Genomic DNA, 21,251 nt, shown 5'->3' on the forward strand with positions numbered 1-21,251 from the left:
ATAACATGGATACCAAAAGCGAAAAACAGGGTGACCTAGACAAACATCAGGTAGAATAATAGAGATAGAAGTCAAATCCATCAACATGACACTTGGAAGCCTGAACAGACCAGCACAAGATTGAAATAAATGGTGAAAACTGGTGGATGACCTATGCTCCCAAGAGCATGGAAGGATAAATACAAAGAAACAGAAAAAGAAAAGCTTTAAAGGGACAGAAGGAAGAAGAAAAACAAAGAATGAACTGGACTCATCCATGCATGCACTGCAAAAAAACAGCTCTCATTTATCTAAACTACATCCAATACAGGGCCCACCATCACTCACCAAGAAGCTACTCTCCAAAAGGAAAGCTAAACCATAACCATGTAGATGAGTGCTGAGACTATGATGAAGGAGGGGGGCATTTAAGCCCCTAGCTTTATTAGATGCAGGATATACAAGTGATATTAATCAATGGTGACCACCCTCTCATATTTTACAAGGTTATATTAATTTTACCAGGGTGATTCTGTGTCCTGCAAGACTAACTTGCCGAATATGAACTTTTCCAAATAATTCCCAGGCCCTTGGAATATCACCCCATTATGACACTGTTTCAGAAGATTATGAAATTTTATGCAACGTGCAATGCATCACAGCTAGATGTGGCGATGTAAATGTCAGTGGACATGAGTTTGTCCCAAAGGAGAAACTCAAACCATTGTATTACTCTGTTAGTCAAAGAATAACAAATTAATTAACAAGAAAAAGTTCTAGTTATACTTTTTATTTGACTGACTAAAAATAAGATGAGCTAGCTGAGAATCAGGGCATTTTCATTTGGCAATGGAGAAAACAGAATGAGGAACAGCCCCAGATATTGTGGCAGGATGTTAATTCAGGCCTCATAATGAAATTCAGAGAGAGAATAGATAAAAGGAGGACTGTCTTTACAATAAAAATCAGGTACCGGTGTAGATTCTGAAATGGAATGATCCTTTCCTGTTTTTAAAGTGACATGGTAATTCTAATGACAAATTGTGTTATAAATAGACTTGAATTATAATATCCGAAATCCGGCATATGTATTTTCTCTGTTTGAATGGCAGAAGCAAAAGACCATTTGCTACCAAATTTGCAACGTAAACAACACAAAAGAAAATATGGAGTGAAGTTCAACAAAAAACACAATCTGCCACTCTTCATGCTCTCCACTTGATTATTGTCCTTCAGCCACATCACACTTGAGGATAAAGCTAATGACATTGACCTTGAGGTCCTCCCACTGACACCCTAGCAGTGTACACAGCTGGCAGTTAGAGTGACCTTCTGAACTCTACCCCTTTTGACATACTCCATTAATGCATCCTGGACTAACAGCTGATTGAAAACAGTGGCAGTCAGGCACTACGCATATGACCCCTGACACTGCAGGCCTTTTCTTCCTCCTCACAGTCTGCAGCCAATAGGCACACTCCCTAGGTTGGCTACCATAGTAACCAAACTGCTGCTCTGCAGCACACCGAACAGATGTCATATGAACCAAGATGAATGCGATGGAGGGAGGGGGCGGATAGGAGAGGAGGAGGGAAGAGAGGCATCACACATTCAGAATTAAATGTTCCCACCAGAGGGAGTGAGTCATTTTTAAAGTGCAAAGCTGTATTTATTTTAAAGTTCTAAACACACACTCACACACACACACACACACACAAAGAAGTGTTCTTTCATCTCTTTTGCACAGGTGCTTGAGTTTCACAAGCTCTCGCCACAAAATGAAAGCTATGATTTTCCTCTAAAGTCTAACTGAATGCCTGATCTATTTCAGAAATCCACGCCAGCATTCTGCCAACATTTCAGAAATGCCCTCTAAAGCTTTTTTTTCTCTTCCCCCCCGCTCTCCTTCCAGGATATTACAGCAATACAATACTGCATGAAGTTAAACTATATTACATTGGCATTTTATGGCAAAAGTGCACCCAATTTTAAGATTAACAAGAAACCATATTTCATTTTGGGAGCTATTAAGAAAATAACTGATACGGGGTTGTGTTTGGTTGTCCCCAACCTTACCATTAGAAATTAGTCTTTATCCTGAGGGGTAATCTTTAAATACATTCATAATGGAGCTGGGTTGTTATTAACGTAAACGCTTGAATAACACAAGAATTATTCTCCCCTTGTCCTAGCCCCGGGGAGAGTGCTATAAATAACGAATGCACCATATTTAAAATATATTCTCAACAAATATTTCCAAAGATTACCTTCCTCTGAAATGAACAAGTAAATCGATGCTCCTTATATTTGCAAAATAAGGACTGGATCCCATTGACTGCAATGAGGCTTCTCACATAGTCTCTCTCTGATCACTGCTAAGGGCCAATCCTGCAAAGTGCTCAGTGCCCTTGACTTCTACTGATGTCAATGGGGCTGAGGATGTTCAGCCCCATTGCAGGATTAAGCCCTTCATGATCACAGTCAGAGCTGTTTTATACAAGTGTATTGCTGTGTATTTTAGATATATAATGACAAGAAGTTTGGAGGAAAAATCACCCAAGATGCAATTAACCAATTGAAACAATAAAGAAATTATTTCACAAAGATTAGAATGAGATCACTGATGTTAAGTGTGTGCATCTATATTTTAGATGGGGCTAAAAGTCCCCCCTATTAAGGTTGTCTGACACGTCTGAATCCTGCAGCTGAATCCACACAGGACAGGAATTTGCCTTTGCAGATCCAATTACGGGATCTGGGCCAAAGATTAAACTAGAACACTCAGTTAAATGGAACAAAATATTTGCTATCCCTTCCCTTGTTTGGAATGTGTGATGAATTCACAATTGTATAGAGCAACAGCAGCAAATTTTGCTTTATAATTATTTTTAAAAATGCTGCATAGATTGTAGGCTATTATACCCAAGTGCGCAGCATGAAATACATTTGGTAAACAATGTTTACACACACACACACACACACACACACACACACACACACACACACACCCTCTTCCATAGTGAAAGAAGAAAAAGCAATACAGGAATGAAAATGTAACTTTAATCCTTTATCTTCTTCCTCACTCACATGCAGCAATAGAATAATGTAGCTTTATTTCATGGTTAAGCAGTGCTCCAGGCCATTCAAAAAGGCTGAGAGATAATTCAACTTTAGCAAAGTAAAATGACAGAGAAAACCGGATCCTTTGCATTATGCACAAACAGAGATGACTACTATATTTAACTATATTGCAGGCACATTACAAGACCACTAGAGGGCAATAAAATAAACAAGGTTTTGCCTTGGTCATCACACTAAATTCACTACTTAGAGATCTATTACTGCAGTTTTTCCTTCCTTGCTATATTAAAATGCCATGTAATAATGTGGAAATCTATTTGTTATGATTGTTAATACATAACTATTTGTGTATTTTATATATATAATGACAAGAAGTTTGGAGGAAAAATCACCCAAGAGGCAATTAACCAATTGAAACAATAAAGAAATTATTTCACAAAGATTAAAATGAGATCACTGATGTTAAGTGTGTGCATATATATTTTAGATGGGGCTAAAAGTCCCCCCCAATAAGGTTGTCTGACACGTCTAATTATAAGACCCTGTGTTCAGCTGCTCATAACTTTGCCAAAACTTTAACCATGTGGGTTGAAATTTTCCATGCCAAGTGTCAGCCTCAAGTTGATTTTTTTTAAATTTCAGCAAAAATGATTTAGCTGTTTGTGAGAATGGGTCTAGGGAAAAATACATTGTTTTGTCCATGTTAAAAAGTTTTTGGACCCGTTCTCTGAAGAGCTCTAGCCCCCTCCTCCCCTGCCTTGGAGCAGGGATTTGAAATTGGGCGGGGGGAGGGTTACTTTTGTGTCAAGGATGTGCCAATCTGCCCAAATTTAGCCAAGCTGTATGGCTTTCAAAAACTGCAGTTTGCACATGTTCGGCAGAGACTTCTTAGATTTTAGCAGCTAAACTCCCCAAGGATTCCAGCCACACTGGTCAAGCTTCTGCCTGGGAATGAGCAGAACTGTCTCTGCAATTGTAGTTCTGGGCTGCTGTGGGCCATGCTGGATCCATGCCCGGGCACAAACTTCTGAACTGAGAGCAGAGAGCTATCTGTCCTGTGCCTCAATGGCCTCCCTGCCTGGCCCAGGCAGCTTGGAGGAGGAAGCTGCTTGACTCAAATGCAGAGGGGACAAGAGCCAGATCTGAAGAGAGTTGGGGAGCAGGTTGAGACAAGGAACCTGGGATAGGGAGAATGGGACTGCAAGCTGGCAGAGAGGGAGAGAGAAACTGGGATTAGGAGTCACAGCGGGCTAGAGCCTGGAACTGGCTAGACAAGGAGACTGGGAGACAGGTAGGACACTGGGACAGGAAACTTGATCTGCGACCAGGGGAAGACTGTGACTGGCTGAGCAGAGAGACTGGAAGCCGAGGAGGGAAATTATGTGAGGATGTGACTGGGAGTTGTAGGTGGGGGAGACACTAAGAGAGATAGGGACTTAGGAGAGTAGATTTGGTCTAAGAATCAGTGGGGGCAATTAGGAGGCGGCGAAAGGGGAGAAAAGGGAAGGGAATTAGTTAGGTAAGTTGACTGCATTGAGAAACTCAAGGATCTGAATGTGAAGGAGCTACTTAAAGTTAAAGTTGCAGAAACTATCTAGAGCTTGCATCCCAAGCAAGGGGCAAAAAGACATAGGGAAGGGTTGCAGATCAAACTGGACAAACAAGCATCTCAAACAGGTTATTAAGAGAAAGCAGAAAGGCTATCAGGAATGGAAAAAGGAATGGATCAGCAGGAAAAGCTACCTCTTAGAGGTCAGAAAGTGTAGGGAAAAAGTGAGAACCACCAAAAGCCAACCAGAGCTGGACCTTGCAATGGAAATTAAAATCAGTAGTAAAAGGTTCTTTAACCATATAAATAAAAAGAAAACAAGAAAAGAAGAGGTAGGACCTCCAAGTGTTGAGGTCAGGGTGGACTTTAAAGATAATCTAGGTATGGCCAACATCTAAACAAATACTTTACCTCAGTTTTGTTACTCTCTGATACATCCTAGAACAGCAATCCTCAGAACAAAACAAAAATGAAGCAAGACACGCAGGCAGGTTGTCAATCAAAACATGTACTAACCATGAGCCAGTTAGGACAGCAATAGCCCAAACAGCAGGTATGTAGCAGCAGCCCCTGAGTAGCTGCACATACCCCATACTATGCATGTGTAACACTGACGGACCCCGGTCATCGGCGGGCAGGATCAAACCTGGGACCTCTGGAGCTAAATGCATATGCCGCTACTGCATGAGCTAAAAGCCATGTGACTGTTAGCTAAGGCTGTAGAGCAAACTCATGAATCTCTCTTCTCTCTAAGTGGTCTTAGTGCCACTAGATGAACTCAATGTGTGTGTGCATGTGTAACCCACACACTTCCTGTGTGTAGACCGATGACTAGGGATGAGTATAAAAATATTGCTCGAGAATGCAGGGGTGTAATCAGGAAGGCCAAAGCACAATTGGAGTTGCAGCTAGCAAGGGATGTGAAGGGTAACAAGAAGGGTTTCTACAGATATGTTAGCAACAAGAAGGTGGTCAGGGAAAGTGTGGGACCCTTACTAAGTTGGGGAGGCAGCCTGGTGACAGATGATGAGGAAAAAGCTTAAGTGCACAATGCTTTTTTTCCCTCGGTCTTCACAGACAAGGTCAGCTCCCAGACTGCTGCACTGGGCAGCACAGTATGGGGAGGAGGTGAGCAGCCCTCAGTGGTGAAATAACAGGTTAAGGACTATTTAGAAAAGCTGGACATGCACAAGTCCCTGGGTCCGGATCTAATGCATCCGAGGGTGCTGAGGGAATTGGCTGATGTGATTTCAGAGCCATTGGCCATTATCTTTGAAAACTCGTGGCGATCGGGGGAGGTATCAGACGATTGAAAAAAGGCAATATAATGCCCATCTTTAAAAAAGGGAAGGAGAATTCAGGGAACTACAGACCAATCAGCCTTACCTCAGTCCCTGGAAAAATCATGGAGCAGGTCCTCAAGGAATTCACCAAGGGCAAGTCATGCCTGACCAACGTGATTGCCTTCTATGATGAGATAACTGGCTCTGTGGATATGGGGAAAGTGGTGGACATGATATACCTTGACTTTAGCTAAGCTTTTGATATGGTCTCCCACAGTATTCTTGCCAGCAAGTTAAGAAAGGGCGCTGGGGCACATGACTTATGAGGAGAGGCTGAGGGAACGGGGCTTGTTTACTCTGCAGAAGAGAAGAGTGAGGGGGGATTTGATAGCAGCCTTCAACTACCTGAAGGGGGGTTCCAAAGAGGATGGAGTTCAGCTGTTCTCAGTGGTGGCAGATGACAAAACAAGGAGCAATGGTCTCAAGTTGCAGTGGGGAAGGTCTAGGTTGGATATTAGGAAACACTATTTCACTAGGAGGGTAGTGAAGCACAGGAATGGGGTACCTAGGGAGGTGGTAGAATCTCCATCCTTAGAGGTTTTTAAGGCCTGGCTTGACAAAGTCCTGGCTGGTATGATTTAGTTGGTGTTGGTCCTGCTTTGAGCAGGGGGTTGGACTAGATGACCTTCTCAGGTCTCTTCCAACCCTAATCTTCTATGATTCTGTGAAATGACATGCAAATTCACATATGGCTTCATCGGGCTGCTGATGAGCTTCAAAAAATGTTTTTCTCTTTAACAGAACAGAATCTCCAGAAATACTCATTGAGGAGTTGCACAGCCCCATCAAAGGAGGAGTTGGGCTCCAGGAGTCCATCATAAATATCAGTGCCATCACGGCCTAAACAGTTCTGCAGCAAGGGTAACCTAGCAGCACTGGAGTTACATAATCTGCACTAAGTTCCAGAAATTACGAATGAAGTCCCACCGGTCAACAGTCGAAGGATGTGCAGGCAGCATGGGTTGCAGAATAGAAGCACTCGTTGCCATAATGTTATGCTCTGATGCACACCAGAACAGGAATCCCCAAAACACACACACAAATTCAAAAGCAAGACACACAGGAAGGTTGTCAATCAAAACACGCCCTGACCATGAACCAGTTAGGACAGTAACAGTTTGAACAAAACATAACAGTCCAAACTACAGACAGGGCCTGCTGCTAGATGAGTAGATGCTCATACCCCATGCTACGTGCCAGTGTGCACGCACACGTACACACAGAGGAACAGGAACTGGACCACTGAGTTCAGGAAGCACACAGGAACAGGGAGCAGGAATGCAACACACACACACCAGTCACAGTTTTTAAATGAGGGTAATGGAGGAGCTTGGGAGCAGTGGCAGGATGGCTAATCGGAATGAGGATATGGAAGTAGAAATTACTACATCCAAAGTAGAAGCAAAACTCAAACAGCTTAATGGGACAAAACTGGAGGGGGCCTGGACAATCTCCATTCAAGAATATTAAAAGGAACTGGCATATGAAATTGCAAGCCCAAGAACAATGATTTTTAATGAACCCATAAACTCAGGGGTCATACTCTATGACTGGAGATTCGCAAATATAGTACCAATATTTGAGGAAGGAAAAAAAAAAGTGATCTGGTAAACTACAGGCCCCTTCATTTGACCTCAATTGTATGGAAGGTCTCAGAACAAATTCTGAAAGAGAGAGTAATTAAAGACTTAAAGGTAAACGGTCATTGGGATAAAATACAACATGATTTTACAAAAGGTGGATCGTAACAGACCACCCTGATCTCTTTCTTTAAGAACATAACCAATTTTCCAGACAAAGGTAATGCAGCCAATCTAACCTATCTGGATCTCAGTAAAGCATCTGATACAGTTGCACATGGGAAATTATTGATTAAATTGGAGAAGATGGCAATTAATATAATAATCGAAAGGTGGGTAAGGAACTGGTTAAAGGGGAGACTACAACAGGTCATGGAGAAAGGTGAACAGTCAGGCTGGAGGGAGGTTACTAGTGGAGTTCCTCAAGGATCAGTCTTTGAACAAGTCTTATTTATCATTTTCATTAATGATCTTGGCACAAAAAATGGGAGTGACACAAAGTTGGGAGGTATGGCCCATATCATATAAGGTGATCTGGACAACCTTGAAACCTGGAGTAATAGAAATGGGATGAAAATAATAGTGCAAAGTGCATGGTTATGCACTTAGAAAATAACAACAAGAATTTTTGCTATAAACTGGGGACTTATCAGTTGGAAGCAACAGAGGAAGAAAAAGACCTGGGTGTACTTATTGACCACAGGATGATTATGATGACTACCAGCCACCAACATGATGCAGATGTGAAAAAGGCACTTCTGAGACCTCATCTGGAATACTGTGTGCAATTTTGGTCTTCAATGTTTAAGAAAGATTAATTCAAACTGAAACAGGTGCAGAGAAGGGCTACTAGAATAATCAAGGGAATTAAGAACTTGCCTTATGAGAGGAGATTTAAAGCGTTTAGCTTGTTTAGTTTAAGCAAACAAAGGCTGAGAGAATATATGATTGCTCTCTCTAAATACATCACAGGGATAAACACCAGGGAGGGAGAAGAGTTATTTAAGTTAAGGGCCAATGTTGGCACAAGAACAAATGGATACAAACTAGTTATCAACAAATTTTGACTTGAAATTTGATGGTTTCTTACCATCAGAGGAGTGAAGTTATGGAACAGCCTTCCCAGGGGAGTAGTGTGGGTGAAAACCTAACTTGTTTCAAGACTGAGCTTAATAAGTTTATGGAGGGGGTGATATGATGCCTACAACGGCATATGGCCCATCTACAACTGCAAATATCTCCAATGGTCAGAAATGGGACACTAGATGGGGAGGGCTCTGAGAATTCTTTCCCAGGTGTCTGGCTGGTGATCTTGCCCACATGCTCACGGTCTAAGTGATCATGATATTTGGGGTCAGGAAGGAATTTTCCACCAGGCCGGATTGGCAGACAGTCTTTTTGCTAGCCAGGAGGTTACACTATATCTATACACCTTTAAACAATTATACAGATTAACTTGAATTTATTCAGATTTTTATTTATTGTGATAAAAATGGTGAATGATGCATTTCTTATTTACCAGATGATTAGTTTTTTTTAAACTTTTGATTTGAACCAAGCTCTATTTGGATGGAAATTCAAAATCAATTAAAAATGCACAAAACCAGCATTTTCAAATTATTTATAGTTAAATAAAATTACCTTTAATTTGCAGGATTCATATGAAAAAAAACACCACATTTTGCATTAAATGTAACTGATTTATTAAACAAAGGAAGTATTTTCTATAGTTAATGAATTAAACTGTTTCTGGTCACCATGTTCTTCAAGATTTTAGAATTAGTAGATGTTATCCTCTCACACCTAGTTTTTATCCATAGATTTGAAAAGGAAAACAAGTTCTCCTGCTTTTTCAGCTCTCAATTAGTTTCTTTACTTTAAATAAACTAGTAATTGAACTGAACTAGTTGAACAAACTGAAATGAATAAAATATTCTCTCTGCACCTGCAGAAAAAGCTACCGCTACTAAAGCTGGCTTAGCATTTCAGCAAAATGGCTCGAGGTGCTTAGCCTGTGACTTCCAACAGTTCAGTGATTTGAAAAAGCAACAGAGGGTCCTGTGGCACCTTTGAGACTAACAGAAGTATTGGGAGCATAAGCTTTCGTGGGTAAGAACCTCACTTCTTCAGATGCATCTGAAGATGACTTGCATCTGAAGAAGTGAGGTTCTTACCCACGAAAGCTTATGATCCCAATACTTCTGTTAGTCTTAAAGGTGCCACAGGACCCTCTGTTGCTTTTTACAGATTCAGACTAACATGGCTACCCCTCTGATACTTCAGTGATTTGACTTGCTTTAAAACTTGGCAGCAAATATGCACTGCTTAATATTATTTTTGTTATTAAGTTTCAATGACTGTAGTAGATTATAGCAAGTGTAGGCCTTAACATAGCTTGTCAATTTCAAATTTAACTTTAAATAGGTTTATTTTTAAAATTTTTAAAATATCAGATTTTTTTTAAAGTATCAATTTATTTTCTCTGGAAGTTGGAACCATTGGCGCAAAGAGAAAGTCTTGGGGGGAAATGGGACAGAAAGAGGGGAACAAAATTAGAGGGAGATACGAAGACAGAGAGGAATTGATTTTGCTACATCCTCACAATAGAAAGCTGTAATTTATGATCAGTCCTGATTCCTGCCCAATCTCATCGTTACGTATGACTTCAGGTATCAGTAAACTACGGGCTGGAACGTCACCATTCAGCTTGGAGCCCAAAAACATACAACACGATTACTAGCTACAGTTCTAGACCACCAGCGACTCCAGCCAGTAGGAGCTGCTGCAGACAGCAGCCAAAGCCAGGACTTTCGGGCATTCAGAGATCTTTCTACATTTTGACTGGACTGTCTCTGCCCTGTGCTGATTGGCTGTTTGTGCCAACCCTCTCTCTCCTCCTCCTTCACAATCCATTCACCCCAGTTTCTCTCCACATCTGCACCTCTTACCCTCTTCACCCCTGACCTGTCCCCCTCTCCCTGTCCTTTCCATTTAGCTTACCCCCGCCCCAAAAAGTCATGGTCCCGTTGTTCATTCTGCTGCTGTGTTATACCCGTTCCCCACTCCATGTCTGCCTTGTCTACTTAGAATGTAAACTCCTTAGGGAAGGATGTGTCTCCTACTCCAGTGGTCCTCAACCTTCCCAGACTACTGTACCCCTTTCAGGAGTCTGATTTGTCTTTGTACCCCATGTTTCACCTTACTTAAAAACTTCTTCATTACAAAATCAGACATAAGATCACAAAAGTGTCACAGCACACTATGACTGAAAAGTGGCTGACTTTCTCATTTTTACCATATCATTATAAAATAAATCCATTGGAATATAAATATTGTACTTACATTTCAGTGTATAGTATATAGAGCAGTATAAACAAGTCATTGTAAGAAATTTTAGTTTGTACTGACTTCGCTGGTGCTTTTTATGTAGCCTGTTGTAAAACTAGGCAAATATCTAGATGAGTTGATGTACCCCCTGGAAGACCTCTGCGTACCCCCAGAGGTACATATACCCCTGGTTGAGAACCACTGTCCTATTCTATGTTTGTACCGTGCTTTGCACCCATTCTTGGTTGGTCCTTAGGCACTACCATACCAAACATGATTAATAAACAATACTCATGAAGTAGATGTGGACACTGCATCCCAGTCTAACTCTGAGACTCAGACACAAATGAACCCTGCTGGTTTGAAATTCATGCTCTCTTTGGTGCTGGTTTTATACATATTTTACTCCTTCAGTGAAAAACAGGCAACTGTCAAACTTCACACTGCTCTTCTGGGTACTCTTTTTTCCCCTTCCCTCTTTCTCCTTTTTTGGTTTATATTTTTTAAATAACTAGTTCCGCACATACTACACTGTATTTTAAAGACTGTACATACAAGAATGATCCCATGGATGTAAAAGAGAGAATTCCTATGGCGGTCTGCACTATCACTCCCACCATGACCAGTGCTGAGGTAAATGGGCAAATGTTAGAGCAAAGATTGGAGGTTTTGACTATGGCTCTGACCCTGCGAAGTGCTGAGCACATTTAGGAGTTGGCAATGCTGACCATCTCCCAGAAAGCATTTACCATCTACCAGGATCAAACCATATGGGTCCAATCCTGAATTTCCTGTGTGCCCGAAACTCCCACTGAACTCACTAGAAGTTTTGGGCATGCAACGAATACAGAACCAGACCACACGCAATTTGTGGAAATCAGTGTGGGAGAAAGAGATCTTGGCACTAAAATATCCTGGGATCAAAATGAAAGTGATAATGCTCCTTGCAAAGCATGCTCTGTGTCTTCTTTCCAGGAAATATTGATTTGCTTTCCCAAAAGCAGAGAGCTATATTTGACTCAGTGGTGTACTTCAATGGCAGGAGATACAAAGTGCCCTCTTACAATTGATCTGGAAACCAGTACTTAAAATGAAAAAATGTTAGGGGCCAGATTTTTATCTGTTACTGTAAATCTGGAGTAATCCCATTGATTGTAATGGAATTGTTCTGGAGCTGCAGCAATTCCACTGACCAGAATCTGGCTCTGGGAGCCAACTCCCGAGAAGTGCATGCAGATCACATGAAGTTACTGTTGATGGCAGTGGGAGATTTATGGGCTCAGCTCTTATCGGGATTTGGCAATACTTTGGTACATGCAGCATTATATACGATGGCCAAAATTTTCAGACCTGAGTGCCTAACGCGGGGCTCCTAGATCCATATTTAGACACAGGCAGCATCTATAGTTGACTCAAAAGACATTTGCAGTTGCTCAACACTTGTGAAAATCAGGCCACTCGGGTGTCTAAATATGGATCTAGGAGCCTCAGTTTAGACACTCAGGTTTGAAAATTTTGGTTTTATATTTTAAGGCTGGGTAAATAATGGAACAAATTCCATGAGCAGTTGCTTGATATTCTTGTGCCCGGGTTTGTGCCCTATTTTTGTCACATACACGAAGACTGAGGTTTGGACAATAAACACCTGTTTGAATAACAATGTAGCATTAGGAATAAGCAAACTGGTTTGGATAGAGTAAGCGTTGTTCTGAAGTTTCACCATCAAGCACATTCACATTCATTTAAATACTTAAAGAAACCCGTAACTTCGGTTTCATTTTTAGCATCTCTGCATTTGAGGCTTCTCCCAGGCCAAAAGAGGTAAAAAAAGAGTAGAAATGGCAGGATGTCCACCAGAGAATGCCTCTTGGGAAGAATTCTGCCGCATGTCCTCATCTCACCCCTCACAATGCAGGCTATGATTTAAAAGCCCCTGTACTTATACAGTAACAAAATTTAACTTGTTTAAATGGAAAAATAAGGTAGCTGAATCCTCAGATCCTGTCTTACTTTTTACTTTACTCAAGTCATGGGAGTTTGCTTGAGTCAGGTTTTGGGTAAAGAGTCAAGGATCTGAAGATTTAACCCAAATTGAACATAATAAAAGCGAGTTATAAGACCATACGTTGTTGTAACCTTCACCTTCCTTTATCTCAATCGCCTCTCATCACCACCTGTTATATAATGCTGAACTTAAACAAAGCTCGTTGGAAGCAGGAACTGTGTCTATCTGTAAAGCACCATGCTCACTTATGGCACTCTGTAAACAATCATGAATTCAATTATTGCATTTATGTTTATGGCATTTAATATGCTTATGAAAATTGTAAACTCTGATATAACAAATGTATAACCAAGGGAAAAGCAACAGAGAGTCCTGTGGCACCTTTAAGACTAACAGATGTATTGGAACATAAGCTTTCGTGGGTGAATACCCACTTCATCAGACACATGCCACAGGACTCTCTGTTGCTTTTTACAGATCCAGACTAACATGGCTACCCCTCTGATACTTGTAACCAAGGGAAGGAAATCTAAAATAATGAACTAGAAGCCAATCGGGATGGTCCACATGACTGGCCAAGCACTACAGAACACATGGTTTGACAAGTTTCAGAGTAGCAGCTGTGTTAGTCTGTAGCCGCAAAAAGACATGTTCTCTGTATGTATATATATCTTCTTCTTATATGTTCCATTCTATGCATCTGATGAAGTGGGCTGTAGCCCACGAAAGCTTATGCTCAAATAAATTTGTTAGTCTCTAAAGTGCCACAAGTACTCCTGTTCTTTTTATGGTTTGACAGATTGAGGGGCATCTAGCTTCTGTCAATGTTAATGCATGTCTTAATGCTCATAATTTCACTCCCTGGGTCAATCATGGAACTCTGACTTGAAGACTAACTTAATAATCATCTGCCTAAAATGTATAAAAGCATGACATTTGTATAATGGAGTTGGAATCTTTTCATAAGTTGAAATGTGTAAAGAGCAAGGGAGGAATAAAGTTCCATCAGAAACACATATTCTTAAGGTAAGTTTATTTGATATTTACATTCATTTATACAAGGTCTAGTTTCTAAAAATGGTTTAATGCTCTGTTCAAATGTTAGCTTGACGCAGTGGCTGGGGACATGTTCGCAATGCAATAAAATTAAAAGGCATCTTTGCCAACCCCAGTGACCTTCAACCTACGCAGATGATTGCAAAAGAGAAGGTACGGTTTAATATTCTTCATAATCACTATTCCAAATGCATGATCAACAACTGGATATAAAAGTGACTGGATACTAACAAAAGCCAAAGGGCTAAGTAAAGGGCCTGGCCCTTAGGTAGATGCACAGTGTGTATACCTGGGGAAAGGGCCAAACAGCATCTCCCCATGTGCAGCCTGCCTGAGAGCAAGGAACATTTGCAGTCTGCAGTCAGTGGAACAGAATCCATATGCAATGCATGCTGCACCCAATCAAGGGATGTAGCAACTCCACTTGTGTTCCAGGGAGCTCTGAGAGGCATTGTAATGCCTTCCAGTGCTCTTCCTAGGATGGCACATCTCCATATTGTCCTCAGCGCCTTTAAGGTACAATCGCCCCTACTGTTTAAGCCTGGGTTCAGAGTAAAATCATCTTGATAGTAATAAGAAAATGTCTTTTCCCCCACATGTGAGACCTGACAGTGTAGGGATGTAGGGAAGCTTATTAAGAAGTGTAAATAAATTATAAATTAAATAAATTAATGGAGATATCCCATCTCCTAGAACTGGAAGGGACCTTGAAAGGTCATTGAGTCCAGCCCCCTGTCTTCACAAGCAGGACCAAGTACTGATTTTGCCCCAGATCCCCAAGTGGCCCCCTCAAGGATTGAACTCACAACCCTGGGTTTAGCGGGCCAATGCTCAAACCACTGAGCTATCCCTCCCCCCCCAATTCATCAATCAGATGAATGATGCATTTAGTGAGCAGTGAAGATACATGTGACGTCCTTAATGAAGCTCACATGGCTACTGGCCATGTCAGACATGACAAAAAGTCAAAAGAATTGGTGAATAAATATATACATCTCACAAGGAAGTCTGGAAGTTGTCAAATTCTTGGGTATAGAATTTCAAGATAAATGTAACCAACAAAGCACAAGTGTGGTGTTATTCAGCCAGGATTACTCATCTCATGGACATATTTATCTTATTGCTATGAAGTCAATTCCAGGAGACTCCTACGAATGGATCATGTTATGCCAGGTTCATCCAATTAAAGATTTTATCCTGCTACCCCAGTCATCTAGAAGTGCAGCTAGGAGTGCTATACCAGTTTCTAGTTATCTTTCTACTGTCAGGTGACCATATAGTCTGGAAGTGACAATGAAGCCCACGTTTTCTGCTGGTCAGAGTAATATGAGAAGAATTAATGATTGTTCATTGTAAGCCTGGTCATCCACAGACTCAAATATCTGTGGAATGCACAAACATAGCTATAAAGGGGATGTTTATATCATAGATAAATGGCAAAACAAAAAAAGGCGGCATTTGGGGGATCAAGCTCACTCATTTTCACAAAACTATTTTCAAAGGTCGAGTAACCACCACTGTTCATTTCAGTATTGATGCAAAGATGGGACAAACATTTTCACCTCTGATACTTGAAGTTCTGAGGCAGACACATTCAGAAGAGGAGTTATCAGATGCTTTTGCAACTACTGAAATTCAGAAGCCTTATTAAAAACAATCTTCTACATCCTAAGAAACTTGTAAACAGCCACCTTCTCCTAGTCAAGACCAATGTGAACAACCTTCTTGCAGTCACAATACATGATTTGAATCTTTAGAAGATGGTCGGTGTGAAATGATACTCATCAATAATCTCCCTGTAGCTGTCATAGAATCATAGAATCATAGAATATCAGAGTTGGAAGGGACCTCAAGAGGTCATCTAGTCCAACCCCCTGCTCAAAGCAGGACCAATTCCCAGCTAAATCATCCCAGCCAGGGCTTTGTCAAGCCGGGCCTTAAAAACCTCCAAGGAAGGAGACTCCACCACCTCCCTAGGTAACGCATTCCAGTGTTTCACCACCCTCCTAGTGAAATAGTTTTTCCTGATATCCAACCTGGACCTCCCCCACTGCAACTTGAGACCATTGCTCCTTGTTCTGTCATCTGCCACCACTGAGAACAGCCGAGCTCCATCCTCTTTGGAACCCCCCTTCAGGTAGTTGAAGGCTGCTATCAAATCCCCCCTCATTCTTCTCTTCTGGAGACTAAACAATCCCAGTTCTCTCAGCCTCTCCTCATAAGTCATGTGCTCCAGACCCCTAATCATTTTTGTTGCCCTCCGCTGGACTCTTTCCAATTTTTCCACATCCTTCTTGTAGTGTGGGGACCAAAACTGGACACAGTATTCCAGATGAGGCCTCACCAATGTCGAATAAAGGGGAACGATCACGTTCCTCGATCTGCTGGCAATGCCCCTACTTATACAGCCCAAAATGCCGTTAGCCTTCTTGGCAACAAGAGCACACTGTTGACTCATATCCAGCTTCTCGTCCACTGTGACCCCTAGGTCCTTTTCAGCAGAACTGCTACCTAGCCATTCGGTCCCTAGTCTGTAGCAGTGCATGGGATTCTTCCGTCCTAAGTGCAGGACTCTGCACTTGTCCTTGTTGAACCTCATCAGGTTTTTTTCTGCCCAATCCTCTAATTTGTCTAGGTCCCTCTGTATCCGATCCCTACCCTCTAGTGTATCTACCACGCCTCCTAGTTTAGTGTCATCTGCAAACTTGCTGAGAGTGCAGTCCACACCATCCTCCAGATCATTAATAAAGATATTAAACAAAACCGGCCCCAGGACCGACCCTTGGGGCACTCCACTTGAAACCAGCTGCCAACTAGACATGGAGCCATTGATCACTACCCGTTGAGCCCGATGATCTAGCCAGCTTTCTATCCACCTTACAGTCCATTCATCCAGCCCATACTTCTTTAACTTGGTGGCAAGAATACTGTGGGAAACAGTATCAAAAGCTTTGCTAAAGTCAAGAAATAAGACATCCACTGCTTTCCCCTCATCCACAGAGCCAGTTATCTCATCATAGAAGGCAATTAGGTTAGTCAGGCACGACTTCCCCTTCGTGAATCCATGCTGACTGTTCCTGATCACTTTCCTGTCCTCTAAATGTTTCATAATTGATTCCTTGAGGACCTGCTCCATGATTTTTCCAGGGACTGAGGTGAGGCTGACTGGCCTGTAGTTCCCCGGATCCTCCTTCTTCCCTTTTTTAAAGATGGGCACTACATTAGCCTTTTTCCAGTCATCTGGGACCTCCCCCGATCGCCATGAGTTTTCAAAAATAATGGCTAATGGCTCTGCAATCTCACCCGCCAACTCCTTTAGCACCCTCGGATGCAGCGCATCCGGCCCCATGGACTTGTGCACGTCCAGTTTTTCTAAATAGTCCCGAACCACTTCTTTCTCTGATTCTGTCAATGATTTATCACATATAACTGCTCTGAGTAGAAGAAGTGTAAAGCCAACAGGTGTAAATTCTTCCAAAAGAAGCAGGTAGACAACAACCAATGTCACTTTCCAAAGACAGGTAGTGATACCAAACAACAGGACATGTGATGTAACTGGTTGATGGATGCCTTCCTATGCTGAATATGACAGTATATAAAAAAACATAAAATTCATCCCTGGTAAAATTCTATTAGCTCTTATGGAATTGCACCAATGATGAATTTGGTCCAGTATATTCCTTTTGCTGTTTAATTCAATGAGAAATTTTAGACATTTCATTAAATGGTTGGTCTTCGACTCTAGTCATCTGTCAAAATACTCAAAAACATTAGGCATTTGATGAAATGCCAAGTGAAGTGATAATTTGACCAGTGAAAGTTTCAATCATTTACGTGAACAGCTGGTTTGACAATACCTTAAAATCAAATTTCACCCTAGTCTTCTTTCTTTCATGGAATCATGGCTATTATGATGGGGGGGGGACACTTACAATGTCATTTAGTCCATCCTCCAGCCAGGGTAGGATGCTTTTCTTCAGTATATCTTTTCTAATGCTTTGCATGTCTACTGTAGTTCTAAGCCTCTCCAGCAACGAAGATTCCATCACTTCCCTCGAGAGACTGCGCCACAGACTAATAGCTCTGGCCACTAGGAAGGTGTTTCCTGATATTCATTCTAAATGTTCATTTGTTTAATTTAATTCCATTACTCCTGTTATACCATTGTTTGGTTTTATCTTCTCAAATCAACTTATTGCCGAACTTAGACTTCAGTGGGGCACTGTGCCAACCTCCCATTCCACCCATGCAGAGCAGTTTGCAGGATCAGGGGGGAAAAGGATTTATTATTGCTGTTGCAGTTTAACCTGCTTGTCAGGAAACACCAAGACTGCTTGTGTGCTTCATCTAGAATTTCTTGTCTCGTTGATAAAAACAACTTATTACTAATCTATGTGGCTTGGCAGAGGGCTGGATATTTAAAAAAATTTGAAGGCTTTTATTCTTTTTATCAGCCTTCAGTTGTCTCTCCCGATTGCTACCCCTGGGGGGAAAGTTACAGTAACTGTCTCTCCAAGACCTCTGCCACCCGCCCGATAATGCAGCAGCATTTGGCAGAATTTCTTTATATGGAGCCTCTGAATGTCTGAAGCTAGCAAATCAACTTAAAAAGTCTTCGTATATAGAACAGCGGTCAGGAGCTTATTTTCCCCCCACAAGGGCTAACATCTGTATGTCAAAGACTCAGGTTTGAGATGCCGAAGTTTATAACTTAGCCTTAATTATTAGAGACGGCTCAGACATTTTTTATGAATTTAGAATCCCCACTACAGTCAACAAATTCAGGGGGGCCCCTTAAACTGCTTTGCATCTGGAGTTTGTCCTGTAAGGAATTTGCTTTTATAGCAAAGAATATATTTTGTGCCATATGTCTGCACACTGGCTCCACTATCAATCTTTCCCCTGTAAAAAAGTCACTGAAACCTACATCAGTTTAGGAAGCATATTACATACATTTCCTTAAAGTAACCTCTGCATGTCTTACACTGGTCTTTTGCAATTAACTTCAGTGGATTCCTGGAAGCCTGCAAACTTTGTGCGTGCAGCTTGGTTGAACCTAGTACGACTGCAATTTTGAGTGGAAAAAATCTCTCTCCCCCCACCCTAATTCTGCATCTGGATTATTGCCTAGATAATTAATTTGACAACCGGACCCAAACTCGCAACTTTCTCGAAAATTAAATAACCTCAGGTTCAACCGTATTAAAAAAATCCCAAACACCTCAGCTTCAGACAAAATGGATTGAAGCGCTAACTCACGGCACGTTCATCAAGCTCTGGCCCCCATTTTCTGTTTTTATAATCACACTTACACCTTTGTTACAATTCACGAACAGTGGAACCGTCTTATAATACATATTACCATTCACGGTCTACCACTGTATGCACTCAATTTCATAAACAGTCAAAGATGCTTGGCCCCAATACATATTCATTCCTGGTTGCTGTATTGCCATTTCTCAGCTGTTAAACAGCTACATGAATCAGCACCAAGTGTCACAGCTTAAAATAGATGTGTATATGAGGGACGCTCAGGTTCAATGCACAACCTCATTCTTGCCCCCTGGACTAGTCAGAGGTAGACATGTTGCTTACTCAGCATGCTCAAGTTCTGGGAGGAGATCTTCATACTAATGGACACTGTTGAGCCGATTATTAAGCAGAGACTTTGAAGGGCACAGAAGAGCACACTTCTGCAGCTACTTGGTCTTCTGTGCCTGGAAGGATAACGATACTGTGCCACCTTCTACGAAGTTTGTGCAATTTGAAATGTTGGGTTCTTCAGGACACTGACAGGGATGCAGAAGGCCTACAGGAAAAATATAGCCTTCTCCCACTTTAAAGCCTGTGTTTTCCAGCATTCAGATAGCAAAGTGATGCATAACTTTACTGTTTCATAGGTATAAGAATTGTCATTCACAGCTGTAGCAGTCCCTCTTGAACAGGAGCCTGTCTCTAATGCCTCCACCAGCTGCTTTAGAGAAGTGTAAGAAACCTCATAGTGTCTTGTTGTGGGACATCCCATACTTAAAGGAAGTTTCTTCCTAACTCCCATGAGTGAATGGTTGCCTTACATCCTGAAGCAGGAGGATTTCTATCCCAATAAAACATAAAAATTTTCCTTCAGTGTAACAACATAAACAAGATAACATAATGTATACTTGATCCTACATCAGCACAGGCCGCTGGACTAGATGACCTCCTACATTTCTATGATTCTATGGCTCCCTGAAATCATCCACTGTTAATTCTTTTCAAGGTCTCAGCTGAAACCCCCCCCCCCAAAAACAGCTAACTGGCCTGAGTACATGTTCAGATATGCAGTGAGATAACAAACAAGACAACTTGGCTTGAATTTAATTACAGTGCTAGCAAATCATCGGTGCCACTCACACATACATTGTTGGTACTATACGTTTAGCGTAGTGCAGGATGCGGGGTGCATCAATGCGTATTTTGGAAAACCAAGCAGTATGCTACACATACGTGCCCTTTATCTGACTTGATAAGGTTTATGGAGATGCATCTGACATATGCAAAAGTGGCTCAAGCACTGTTGCGCATCTACTGTTAGTAGAACATGAATTTATAAGGCAGTTTACTGTATATATTTACCTTAAAAATAATCCAATGCAAATCAAAGGGGAAAAAAAGGTTCCTACAAAATATGGGAATGGGTCACTGCTCTCTCAGCACAAGAGGTTTACTATAACCACAGTGCTACTGTAGATGATACGGCACTTGCTCTGGTAACTACAGTACATGTTTGTTGAGTAGCAGAGTAATTGACTGAATATTCGCCTTTTTTAAAGTCACCTTCCCAGTGCAGAAACAAACTATGAAGGATATCAGTTACATATTTGTGCCTAATTATATTAATACACGAATTATATGCCCTTTCCATCTAAAGTAATAGACTTCAAACAAGCTAGATTTTATAAATTGTGCCATTAGGAAATTCAGCTATAGAGATGGCAGTTCACATAGCATTATGTTATATTGTTTTGTATTGTGATTTTGCTTTCAAGTTAGTATCAGTTTGGTGGCACTCACAGCTTTGGGAGAGCAAACAGAAAGCTGTAAGACTCATATTGTGATATGGCTCAACTGCTGTGAGCAGAAGAGAGAAGAAAGCATGTTAGAAAAGCCCTGGGGCCAAAGTAACAATAAACAGCACGAAGTTCTGTAAGGTATATATGGAGAAATAAACTTCAGCAGCCACTTTGTACCCAGAGAACCTCAGGCAGCTTCAGATCTATACTCATGTGGGTGCAACTATTAGAAAAATATGTAGGCAATTGCACACAATGTGCATGCACAGTTACTAAGGT

General features: G+C 41.4%; 1 protein-coding gene across 3 annotated transcripts in view; it reads right to left on the reverse strand.

Annotated features, from left to right (window-relative positions):
• The window catches only part of MSRA (methionine sulfoxide reductase A), a 445,978-nt gene that overhangs the window by 113,936 nt on the left and 310,791 nt on the right, over positions 1-21,251 (reverse strand). The window lies entirely within an intron of this gene.

The sequence above is a fragment of the Malaclemys terrapin genome, chromosome 3, assembly GCF_027887155.1.
Source record: "Malaclemys terrapin pileata isolate rMalTer1 chromosome 3, rMalTer1.hap1, whole genome shotgun sequence".
Lineage (NCBI taxonomy): Eukaryota > Metazoa > Chordata > Testudines > Emydidae > Malaclemys > Malaclemys terrapin.